The sequence below is a fragment of the Gorilla gorilla genome, chromosome 4, assembly GCF_029281585.2.
Source record: "Gorilla gorilla gorilla isolate KB3781 chromosome 4, NHGRI_mGorGor1-v2.1_pri, whole genome shotgun sequence".
Taxonomy (NCBI): Eukaryota; Metazoa; Chordata; class Mammalia; order Primates; family Hominidae; genus Gorilla; species Gorilla gorilla.
This window is the reverse complement of record NC_073228.2, coordinates 13,624,575-13,637,244: the sequence shown is the minus strand read 5'-3', so window position 1 is coordinate 13,637,244 and position 12,670 is coordinate 13,624,575.

The window sequence follows — 12,670 nt, the reverse complement described above, 5'->3', positions numbered from 1 at the left end:
ACTTCCTGGCCCAAAGCCTGATTGTCCTGTGGTTAGGCTGCCCGGCCAGAGAGGCCCCTGGTGTAGGGAGGACTCAGAGAGAACTTGCCTCCCGTTGCCAGGGCCCAGTGTGTGTGTACTGGGGGGCGGAGGGGCTGTGCTGTCACTGATTTCCTGAGACAGCTAGTAGACCAGATGAGGCTGCCTGGAAGGTGGCTCCTCTTCCCTAAGCAGGTTGGGCCACTACCTAAATGCCAGGTTATTTACAAGAAAAAAAAAAGGCTGTCCAGGGGCTCAGCCCCTTTTGGAGGGCATCAGAGCCGCCAGTGTTGACTGAGCACTCACCATGTACTACGCCACGTGGGCGTTTGCTCACTGAACTGTCACAACCACCCAAGAAAACGGGAACTGTTGTTATCCCCATTGTACAGATGGGGAGCCGATTTAGAGTCCTGGGATGCAAACTGGGTTTCCCCGCTGGCTCCCGATCCCCACTCCATCTGGCCTATGAGCGTGGGAACCAGTGTGGCCCGGAAGAGTGGTGGATGGCCCAGCTGACTGCCCAGGTGCCCCCACCCCCCAACCACATGGGCATGCGGCTTGCTCGGTACTCAGCTGACTTCCTGTCCCTGGAAGAGCAGCTGCCGGTATGCTGGGGCAGGGCGGTCCCCTTCCTGTGGTTCAGGTAAGGGCATAACCCCATGCCTTCTTGGCATCCTCCCTCTCTCCTTTCTCAGGCTCTGCAAGTCAGACCTGGGTGCCCCAGAGAGCTGCTCTGGGAAAGACGTTTACCTGCTGCCCAGAGCTGGGACTGCAGACCCTGATTGGCGAGGGCTTGGAGAGTAGCTGAGAACCTTCCCTTCAGCTACTGAAGACCAGACAGGGCTTTCTGTATCACGCTGCCTGACGATGATGAGGGTGCAGTGACTAAGAGTGCAGATGAAAGGCCCAGCTCTCCAACCAGGTGGATGGATTTGCAAGGAGCTTCTATCTGGGCGTGGTGGCTCATGCCTGTAATCCCAGCACTTTGGGAGGCTGAGGCGAGCGGACCACCTGAGGTTGGGAGTTCAAGACCAGCCTGACCGACATGGAGAAACCCCATCTCTACTAAAAATACAAAATTAGCCGGGCATGGTGGCAGGCACCTGTAATCCCAGCTACTCGGGAGGCTGAGGCAGGAGAATCGCTTGAACCCGGGAGGCGGAGGTTGCAGTGAGCCAAGATCGTGCCATTGCACTCCAGCCTGGGCGACAGAGTGAGACTTCGTCTCAAAAAAAAAAAAAAAAAAAAAAAAGAAAGGAGCTTCTGAGAGATGGGGTCTCCACCTCCCCATCAGATACTCCAGGGCTTTGGAAAGAGCTGGCTGGCTTTTGGGCATCACCTCAACTTTCCCCTAGGTGACGCTGCCAAGGAACTGTGGCACTGTCCCTACTTCCCACGCCCAGCTCCACGGTTCCACCTCCCACCCCCCTTGCCTGTGGAAGCTCAAAATAAGCTTTCTAGAGCATGATGTTTCTTGTGTGAGGGGTCATCTGAGGTTGTAAAGACTGAAGCTCTTCACCAGAGAAACGCAGGAAGCATCCCGCAGCTAAGTGAGGCAATGTCTGGGGCACGCCAGGCCACGCCAGGTAGCTCAGAGGGGAGGAACGCCCCTGGCTACACAGCCTGCATCTGAGCCCTGCTGGTGGCCAGGCCATCTGCTGGGCTCCATCCCTGGGCGTCTTTCCAGCCTGTCTTCAGTGCTCAGGGCATCTTTAGCAGAGCATAAAGTGGCATTTCACTTGTCCCTCTACCCAACAGCAAGGAAGTGGACCTCTCTTAGGCTTTTCTTGGAAGACGAAAGGAAAGAAAGAATGTTCTCAATGTGAGATCCTACAGGACCACTGTACTGGGTCGAATGGCGTCCCCCCCACCAAATTCATGTCTGCATGGAACCTACAAACGTGACTTTGTTTGGAAAGAGGGTCTTTGCAGATGTAATTAAGATGTACTCCACAGGCCTGGGGAGATCAAGGCTAACAGCATGTTGTATGAGGATGGCCCCAGTCCAATGACTGATGCCCTTATATGAGGGAAATCTGGACACAGACACACAGAGGAGGCCACGCGGTGGTGGAGGCAGAGATGGGAGAGATGTGTCTACAAGCCAAGGAGCAAGCAGGACCGCCGGCCACCACCAGGAGCTGGCAGGGGCAAGGAAGTCATTCTTCCATGGGGGCTTCAGAGGGAGCACGGTCCCAGTACACCTTGAGTGTTGGCCTTCTGGCCTCCAGAGCTGTGAGAGAATCCATTTTGGTTGTTTGAAGCCGCTGAGTTTGTGGCATTTTGTTACGGCTGTCCCAGGAAAGGAATACAATCACCAAATGTCAAACACAGGGCAGCTGGGAAAAACAAGAAGGAAATGCATGAGGCACGTAAAGAAAAGACTTGGAAGAGACCAAGGAGGGACAGGAAGGAATGCTTCCTCAACTTCCTCCTCACACCCGGACAGGAAGCCGGAGACCTAGTGGCTGAGCCTTGGAAGAAGCGGCTACCTTTTCCCCCCCACAAGAGCGGGTGAGCTTGGATGTCGGATGAATGAGAAGGGTCTGAATCTTGCTGGGTCCCAGGGAGACCCTGTTAATAATAACAAACTCACGATACGGTCTCGTCTCATCCTCATCACAGTGCCTAAAGCAGGTTTTATTGAAATCCCCGTGTATAGATTAGGAACAAGGCAGGGCGGTTGGGTGCCTGCCCGGGGTCATAGGCCAGCAGCAGTGATCTGGAACTGGAGCCCAGCTTTCCCACACCCTGCCCTTACCACTTGTCTCTCCTGATCCAGGGCTCCAGTGCCCATGTCCAGTGCCTTGGTGGGGCTGGGCCAAGAGGCACAGCGAGGGCCCTGGCCACAGGCAGGGGCGTTGGAGCCCTGCTGCCTGGGTTTGGATCCCAGCTCTACTCCTGGTGAGCTGTGTGACCTTGGGCAAGTTACATTACATCCCTGTTTTGCAGTTTCACCCACTGAGAAAATAGGGACAAGAATAGTACGTAACTCATGGAGTTGCTGGAGACCTCTATGGGTCAGTACATTTCAGGTGCTTAGAATAGTGCTTGGCACACTGGAAGCACAGCCATAAAAGTGTTGTGAAATAAATAAAACCCGCTGGGCGAGAGAACTCTTCCCTTCATAGCTGGGGCCAAGGAGAGGGCTTCAGGATGGTGACCTGTCTTATTCTTACTCCACAGACATGGAGATATCAAGGCCAATAGCATTCTCATGCAGTTCTCTTCTATTTCCCATAGAACCCTCAAGACCAGCAAGGGGGACACCTGAGAGCAAAAAGCAGAGTTGCACCCACATTCTGGGCAGGCTGACTCAGTTGCTAGAATCCTGCCTCTAGGGCCAAGGTTACTGTTTGATCCTGATCTGGGCCAGCTTTGTCCTACTGGAGGAAAGCTTGGAACCCTGAATCCTACTTGGTTGGTCTCCTGCTTGGCTGTTTTGCTCACAATGGGAACCTGGTCTGGGGTGATTCACTATCACTCATCGCTCCACAGAAAGATGGTGCCCGGTGCACATCCCCAGGATAGTGTTACCCGTCACCTTTATGCATGGCACTCAGAATACGCAGAGCGGTGTGTGCACGTGGCAACGTGTATACACCCTGTGCGTCTGGGAGGTCCTCCAGTCATCTCTGGCCGCGTCCTGCAGAGGGTTCTGCAGCCTCTACCTGGCCTCTGGCTCTTTCTTTCCTTTCCTTTCTTTCTTTCCTTCTTTCTCTTCCTTTCCTTTCTTTCCTTTCTCTTTCCTTTCTTTCCTTCCTTTCTTCCTTCCTTCCTTCCTTCTCTTTCTTTCTTTTCCTTTCTTTCTCTTTCTTCTCTCTATCTCTCTCTCTCTCTCTCTCTTTCTTTCTTTCTTGAGTCTTGCTCTGTCACCACGCTGGAGTGCTGTGGAGTGATCTCGGCTCATTGCAACCTCTGCGACCCAGATTCAAGCGATTCTTCTGCCTCAGTCTCCCAAGTAGCTGGGACTATACCCATGCACCACCACAAACAGTTAATTTTTTTGTATTTTTAGTAGAGACGAGGTTTCACCATGCTGGCCAGGCTGGTCTTGAACTCCTGACCTCAGGTGATCCCCCCACCTTGGCCTCCCAAAGTGCTGGGATTACAGAGGTGGCTCTTTTAATTGACTCCTCTCCAGGCATCTCTCCTTCCAGCCACAGAGCCTGGCCTGATGGTCCCAGGACCCCAGGGCCCCAGGTGAAGGCCTCTCTCCTCCCCCACTCAGGTCTGACCAGCTCTGTTTCCATCCTGGTGTGGGCACAAGGTCTCTTGCTGCAGCTGGGCCAGTTTGCTGACCTTCTCAGCTCCTTCTCTTAGACTGGAGAGGCCTGGAAGGGTGCCCGAGGGAGGGTCTGGGCTGCTCTCCTGGGCTCCTCCCCTCCACTCCAGGGCTCTGGCTGGAGCCTGGTCAGGGTCCTTACTGAGTTCTCAGCCAAGCGCCAGCCCTGTGATGGCCTGAGGGGTCTGGTGGGGAAGCCCCAAAGTGAGGGCTCCATAGCCCTCACTGTCCCTCCCCCAGCATTGGGCAGTGCCGGCGGTCTCCGAGTTCTTCTGGGTAGCCTTCCTACCACATCCTCTTGCCTACTTTCACCAGGTGGCCTAGGGACACTAAAAAAGGCAGTGAATAGCTAGAGGACCACTCTTGAAAATGAGCCTGCCTTCCTCCTGGTGCCAGTTCCTGTCCCTCCAGCCTCCTTTTCATAGAATTCTACAACAGGAGGAAACAGAGAGGTCGTCTCTTCCACCTTCACCAAGTTTCCAGAAAGGATGGGTTAGAGGGATCTGGCATTCTCTGAGGCTTCGGGCCAAACCTTGGACATTGGGCTGGCCAGAGATCTTGCTGGGGTTGCCTTGGGAATTGTATATCCATTGGGAGCACTAGCCCTGAACACCTGGGGCTCCCCACCTGCTAGGAGCTGGGAGGACTCTGGTGTTCCCTGCAACCCCCCAGGGTCTGGGTGGACGGAATGGCAGCCCAGGACTGTTCCCCAGGCTGACCTGGACTCTGATGAGAGCCAAGAGTGGACCTAGCTGTCATTTAGATCCCTGGAGGAGCCTTCACAGTAGCTGCTAAGCGGAGGTCCTGGCAGTGGGGAGGGTTCTCACACGTAGGAGAGGCAGTACTTAAGCAAGTAACAGTGGAAAGGGCACTGGATTTGACGTCAGCTGAGAGGTGGTCCGTTTCTGCTTCTCCCACTGCTTATCTGTGATCTGAGGCAACCCTAAACTCCTCTACAGCTTAGTTTACTCATCTGGAAAGTGTGGTATATTTTATTTTACCTGCGTTACATCTGAGGCATGGAGGAAGGACGGAATGAGATCACCTATTAAAATGCATTTTGAAAAAACAAAAGTGCTATTTATGCAAACACATGGTACTAAAAATAAAAGATGCCTGTTTGCTTCTGGAAGTAAAAGTTGTGAATGATGCCGGGCGCTGTGGCTCACACCTGTAATCCCAGCACTTTGGGAGGTCAAGGCGGGTGGATCACAAGGTCAAGAGATCGAGACCAACCTGGCCGACATGGGGAAACCCCATCTCTACTAAAAATACCAAAAAAATTAGCTGAGCACGGTGGCGCACGCCTGTAGTCCCAGCTACTCAGGAGGCTGAGGCAGGAGAATCACTTGAACCCGGGAGGCGGAGGTTGCAGTGAGCTGAGATCGCGCCATTGCACTCCTGCACTCCAGCCTGGTGACAGAGCGAGACCCTCCGTCTAAAAAAAAAAAAAAAAAAAAAAGTTGTGAATTAAGTGATATTTTAATGATCCAGGAACCCCATTATTTAAAGAACATTTTGTCTTTTGTACAGCCACAGAGCCAGTGTTTGATGAGTTTCCAGCAAGCATCACCCATTCTGCTAGATTTTGTGAGGAACATAAAAAAGCAGAAGATATAGGGCCTGGTACGGAGTTGGCATTCAATTAATAATCACTGGGCAGGGCACGGTGGCTCAGGCCTGTGTTCCCAGCACTTTGGGAGGCTGAGGTGGATGGATCACCTGAGGCCAGGAGTTCAAGACCGGCCTGGCCACCATGGTCAAACCCCATCTCTACTAAAAGTACAAAAATTAGCCGGGCCTGGTGGCACATGGCGGCAGTCCCAGCTACTCGGGAGGCTGAGGCAGGTGAATTGCTTGAGCCTGGGAAGCAGAAGTTGCAGTGAGCCAAGATCATGCCACTGCACTCCAGCCTGGGCCACAGAGTGAGACTCTGTCTCAAAACATATATATATATATTAATAATCATTGGATGAATAAGAGCGAATTTCTTCCATCTGAGAGTTCACAGTCCAGTTTGGACGGGGACAGTCATGTGACCGGGTGATGAATGAGTGGTGCAGGCTGTACATATAATATGCATTTGGAGGGAGGAGAGGTCTCCAGGGTGTGGGAGGCTTCAGGGAGGAGGCAGGAAGGGAGAAAGCCTCAGCAGAGAGGGAGAACTAGAAGAGAGAATTGGAGGGGCAGGCTGGGAAGAAGGGCTAACCCCAACATGGGCTCCTAATCCCAAGTGAGCAGGGAAGTGATGAGTATGGTGGGCAGGGGAGAAGACCACCCTGATGGGAAGAAGTTTGCCTCCTAGTGTGGGATGGAGTGGGGGCAGAGTAAACTTCCCACTGGGGCTACAGTTGAAGGGTTTTGGAAACCCAGCTTAGTGGAAAATGCCAGGGGGAACCAGTAGAGATCCTACAGGGACGGGCTGCCTGTGTGCATGACATCATGAAAGCAATATTTTTAGAAGATGAGTCTGGCATGGATGGGCCCATGGGGACATACCAAACTTCTTGAAGTTCCCCAAAGTTTCCCTTTTCCAGGCTATTTCCCTGTTTCTGAGAATGCCCCATTCTCCCAAGCCTGTGGAAGGAACACCTGCTGTTTCGCCTTAACTTACGCATCACCTCTTCTGGGAAGCCACTAGAGGTCATTTCCTCCTGGGCACCCCCAGCTGTACCCTGTCTACCACTTTATTTTTACACCCATTCCTTTTTAGGATACTTCTTGGTTTTCACATCTGGTTCCCCTTTCAGACTGTGAGTCTCTTGAAGCCTGGAATATTTCCTGATTGTTATTTTTGTCCAGCAACAGGCATGGTGGCCAGAGCCGTGTTTCCACCTATGTTGGTATCACCTGGGGCACCTGGGTCCCAGGTGACACCTGGGTCAGGCAAACATCAGGTGCTGCTGATACACCCTAAAGTTTAGGAACACTGCAGCTCCACCTCTCTCACATGGCCTCATAGGACAACATCTACAAAGAGCATATCATGATAGAAGCAGCACCCCCTGGAGTTGTGCAGCACAGAGACCTCCTGGAGGACCCAGGTCCTCATGGATTTAGTGTTTTTTTTTTTCACTTTATTTTCTTTCTCTTTCTCCTTCCTTCCCTTTCCTTCCTCCCTTCTTCCTTCCTTCCTTCCTTCCTTCCTTCCTTCCTTCCTTCCTTCCTCTCTCTCTTTCTTTCTTTGTGTGTCACTCTATGATTCAGGCTGGAGTGCAGTGGCACCATCTGGGCTCTCTGCAACTTCTGCCTTCCGGGTTCAAGCAATTCTCCTGCCTCAGCCTCCCGAGTAGCTGGGATTACAGGTGCCGCCACCACACCCGGCTAATTTTTGTATTTTTTGTAGAGATGGGGTTTTGCCATGTTGGCTAGGCTGGTCTCAAACTCCTGACCTCGAGTGATCCGCCCACCTCGGCCTCCCAAAGTGCTGGGATTACAGGCGTGAGCCACCATGCCCAGCCGGATTTAATTTTTCATGTCTGTACCTTCAACATTCTGTACATTACAGGCGCTAAATAACATTTTCTGTAGGAAAATACTATGATTGGAGATTTGGGGGAGGGGAGGTGAAAGAGAGGAAATATATCATCTTGTGCACTGTAAATAACGAACTTGCATTCTGTTTTTTATTTTTTTTGTTATTTTTTTTTTATTTTTTTTTTTTGAGACAGAGTCTCGCTCTGTTGCCCAGGCTGGAGTGCAGTGGTGTGATCTCGGCTCACTGCAAGCTCTGCCTCCCGGGTTCACGCCATTCTCCTGCCTCAGCCTCCCGAGTAGCTGGGACTACAGGTGCCCGCCACCACACCAGGCTAATTTTTTGCATTTTTAGCAGAGACGGGGTTTCACCGTGTTAGCCAGGATGGTCTCAATCTCCTGACCTCGTGATCCGCCCGACTCGACCTCCCAAAGTGCTAGGATTACAGGCGTGAGCCACCATGCCTGGCTGTTTTTTATTTATTTTTATTTTTTATATCTGGGTTTGCAGTCTTTTCCTGAGGCTGGGCCTGAGTAGTGCTGTGAATACCAGCAGTGATGGTGTTAACTGGAAGAGCCCAAAGTCTTAGCATTCAGAACCCTAATTTCTTTTCTGAAAAAAAGCCTGAAGCCTACAACCCAGTGTTCCAGCCTGCAGCGCAGCCTTCCTTCCAGGCTGCATCCCAGCCTTCCAGCCTGCAGCCCAGCCTTCCAGGCCGCTACTGTTGCTTAAGGCTGTGCTGCAATCAGAGCGCTCAGGAGTGGGAAGTCCAGAGTTCTACCCGCTTCTGGGAACAGCCCCCCATCCCCCTCCCGGCACCAGCTTCCACAGGCAAGTCCTCATGACAGTGGGTCAGGCTCACCCGAGGATTTCACAAACGCCTGGCCTGTTCCCAGCACAGCACAGCTGGGAGGGCTCAGTGCTGGGGGGAAGGAGCATCCTCCTCCTCCTCCTCCTCCCTTGGCCCTGCCGTCCTCCAGCTCAGGGAGAGGGAAGGGCTGCACTTGTCCATGCTTGCCGCCTACAGGCCCGCGAGCTCGGAACCTTCCCTCCCTGCTGATTTCCCAGCTTTGGCTTAGTCAAGGTACAAAGAGGAAATGCGCTGTCTCACGACAAAAGGAGCATCCAGGCTTGTCTGCCCTGAAGGCGGCTGCGAGAGGTCTCAGAGTCACCTGAGGAGGCAGGCGGTTATTCAGATTCCAAGGCTGTCTTCAGGCTTTGAATTCAGAAGAGCTGGGTCGCAGTCCGGGAGTCAGCAGTTTCATCCACACCTCGGGGGACTGGCCGTAGGTGGTCCTCTGTGCTTTCAGAGGCCTTGAGGGGCAGAGAGGTGGAGCTCCAGGCAATGAAAAGCGTTTAGCTCATAGAACCCAGGATTCTAAGTTAGGGCCACCAGCTCTTTCTCTAGCTCCATGACAAGGAAAGAGCTGTCCTTGGATTTGGGGCCTCAGTTTCTCCATCTCTGAAATGGGTGTGTTCGGACCTGAGGGCACAGAGACCAACTGTCCTAGTTTGCCAGACTTTCAGAACTAAACTGGGACAAGCTGGCCACCCTACTGAGGGTGGATGCATGCTGTAATGGGAATGTGATTTGAAGATGCGTCTTCAAGGCACAGGCTATATTTATTTAATTTACATATTTACCCGTTATTGTCTGGTTGCTCCCACTTAACCTCTGGAGGGCAGGGTGAGCAGGGCCTTGTCTTGCTGGATGTAGAACAGTCCTTGACCGTGGGATGTGTTCCACAGAGATTTGCTGAATGAATGAACGAGTGAATGAATGAGTGACTAGAAGGGGAGAGGGCTGAGGCTCCAAGAACAGGCTCCCTGAATAGAGCGTGTGTGAGGGGTGGGTTTGCTCCGCTGACCTGAAGGGGGTTCTCGGCCCCCCTGGGTCAAGAAAACTTGATCCACTCACGGCCGGGAAAGAGTCCAGGCTTTCTGAGCAGCCGCCCCTCGGAGGGGTCAGTGACCCCCGGTGACGAACGCCTGACTCCCCCCTTCCCCCACGCGCCCAGGGCGGCCTGGTCCACCCTGTCTCCTCCCTCTCCCGCCCCCCACCCCAGGGAGGTGCGCCTGGCAGCCTCCCGGCCGAATTTCCTGGCACTGGGCTGAGAATAAACAGCGCTCTCCGCCCGTAATCCCGTTGCCCCGGCGACCGCGCTCCGCGGGCGGGGGCGTGGCGGGGGCGTGGCGGGGCGGGGCCGTACCCGAGGCGCACGCTCTGCAGGGCGCAGCAGCGGTGGCGGCCGCGGCGATGCGGGCCCGGGAGGTGCCACCCCCCGTGCTCGGCGCGGACATTCTTCGCATAGCTCCGCCAGGGCTCCCGCGGTGTCCGGGAAGTGACTCTTCCTGGCAGAGGGCGGCCTCGAGGCGACGCGCCCGCCCGCCCGCCAGCCCGGCGGCCGCCAGATCTGGAGGGGAGTGGGGGCGGGGCGCAAGAAGGTGCTCCCAGCGCTGGGGCTCCTGTCACCCTCGGCCTCGATCATCCCGCCCCGCGCTCCTGGGACCGGAGTCCCTTACTCCCGTAGACTCTCGACTGCCTCTCCGCCCAACCCCCGCCCGGTACCCTTGCGGTGCCCCCTCCCAAACATCCTTACTCATTCCTAAGACTAGGACACATCGTGCAGGCTGATTTTCCATCGCTGGCTCCCCTGTCTGAGGCCTCCTTCCCCCCCTCCCCCAGAGCAGGACTTAGATTTCCCATTCTTGGCTCTAGCCTCAGGAGGCCTGCCCTAAAACAGCACCACCGGAGAGAGGATAGGGCCTCTTGGGGTGGAGTCTTACAGCTCTAGAAGCAAGGTAATAGGGCACAGGGCTGGGAGCGGGGATTTCTCCCCTTTCTGTTGGCTGGGGACCCTCAGCCTTGTTTTTAACCAGGCCGAGGCACGAGTGCCTGCCCAAGCCAGGAGAAGCTGCCCACTGCTTGCAGGACACTTGTCAGCACATCTGGGAGCCAGGAATACCCCTCTTCCCCCAGCCAGGCCAGAGGGCCCCCGACTAAGTCCCTTAGAGGAGGGTGTCTTCCCTTCTGAGGATTGAGAAGTGCAGAAAGACTTCTGTTATGGGGTATGGGATGAGGAGAGAAGGGAGCCGGTGCTGAGCAGAGTCATCTGGAGGAGAGATTCTTTCCTGGCCTTCCCACCAGCTTGTTATGTGGGCTTGAGCATGTCGCTTCCCTTCTCTGGGTCTCGGTTTCCTTGTCTGCAAACCCAAAGGGTTGGTCCGGTCTGATCTGAAATGGAAAGACACACCAGGCGCGGTGGCTCACGCATGAAATCCCAGCGCTTTAAGAGGACGAGGTGGGCGGATTCCTTGAGCTTGGGAGTTAGAGACCAGCCTGGGCAACAAGCAAGATCCCATCTCTACAAGTAGTACAAAATTTAGCCAGGTGTGGTGGTGTGTGCCTGTAGTCCCACCTACTCAAGAGGCTGAGGTGGGAGGATCGCTTGTATTCTGGCAGTTGAGGCTGCAGTGAGTTGTGATCCTGCCACTGCACTCCAGCCTGGGTGACAGAGCTAGACCCTATCTGAAAAAAAAAAAAAGAAGAAGAAGTGGAAAGACAGAGGAAGGTTGGGATGGGCAGTGGTCTGGAGGAGGGAAATGAGTCTTCTTGCCTTTGCAACTCCACAAAACCAAGTTTCAACCTCCCTGGGGTGGGCAGGGAGAACTACTTCCTCCCTGGCCAGAGAAGATCAAATTCTTTTGCTAGCATTCTGTGAACACTGGACAACCTGGCTGAACAGCTGCCTTCTGGGTCAAGCACAGGGACCCAGTGGCTGGGCACAGTGGCTCATGCCTGTAATCCCAGCACTTTGGGAGGCTGAGGCTGGCAGATTGCTTGAGTTCAGGAGTTCGAGACCAGTCTGGGCAACATGGCGAGACCCTGTCTCTACGAAATATACAAAAAAAATTAAAAATTAAAAATAACTGGCCACGGTGGTATGTGCCTGTAGTCCCAGCTACTCAGGAGGCTGACGTGGGAGGATTACCCAGACGTGGGAGGTTTACCCAAACCCGGGAGTTCAAACCTGCAGTGAACTATAATAGCGCCACTGCACTCCAACCTGGGTGACAAGAGTGAGACCCTGTCTCAAAAAACAAAAAAGTACAAGGACCCAGGTTCATGGTTCCCTCATGGCTGTTATTCCAGTGAAAGGGGAACTCTGTGCAGCTGAAGGCAGTGGTGGCTGACCAGGAGACCCCAGGGCGAGGAAGACTCATCATCCTTCTGGAAGGCACTGGGGAGCCACACTCCACTGGGCCCCCTCACCTGCACTTGTGCTTTGGGAAGGTGGCCCTACTTGGGTTTACACTGCCAGTCTGGAGTTCCTTCATGATGCCTGTGGTGTGGCTCCCATATGCTCTGTCCCCTCAGCCTCCTCGTGCCTGGCCTGGCCCCTTCTCGTCACTTCAGGTCATTTTCTCCAAAAGTCCCAGGAAATAGGAAAGAAAAACGACTTTGTTTATTTACTCTCTGTTGCCTTTTGGACCCCGATTCCTGGAGCAGTATATTGGGTGCAAGGGGACCAGGAAGAGGCTCTGGTATTTGTGTCATCTGAGAGAGATAAGGGCCCCTGACTTGGGGTTAACACTCATTTCCCAGCTGTCAGGTCATGGGGATCGGAGAAGGAAGCATGAAAGGAGAATACCTCAGAGAAGGTGGTTTTGTTTTTGTTTTTGGTTTCTGTTTTTTAAATTGAGACAGGGTCTCGCTATATTGCCCAGGCTGGTCTTGAACTTCTGGGCTCCAGCCCTTAGCCCACCTCGACCTCCCAAAGTGCTGGATTACAGGAGAGATGCTTTTTGCTATTAGAAGAACCCTAGTGCTGAAACCCCAGAGCTGGGGGGAAGGGTACTAACCTCTTGGCTTTTAAGGAGGGACTCAC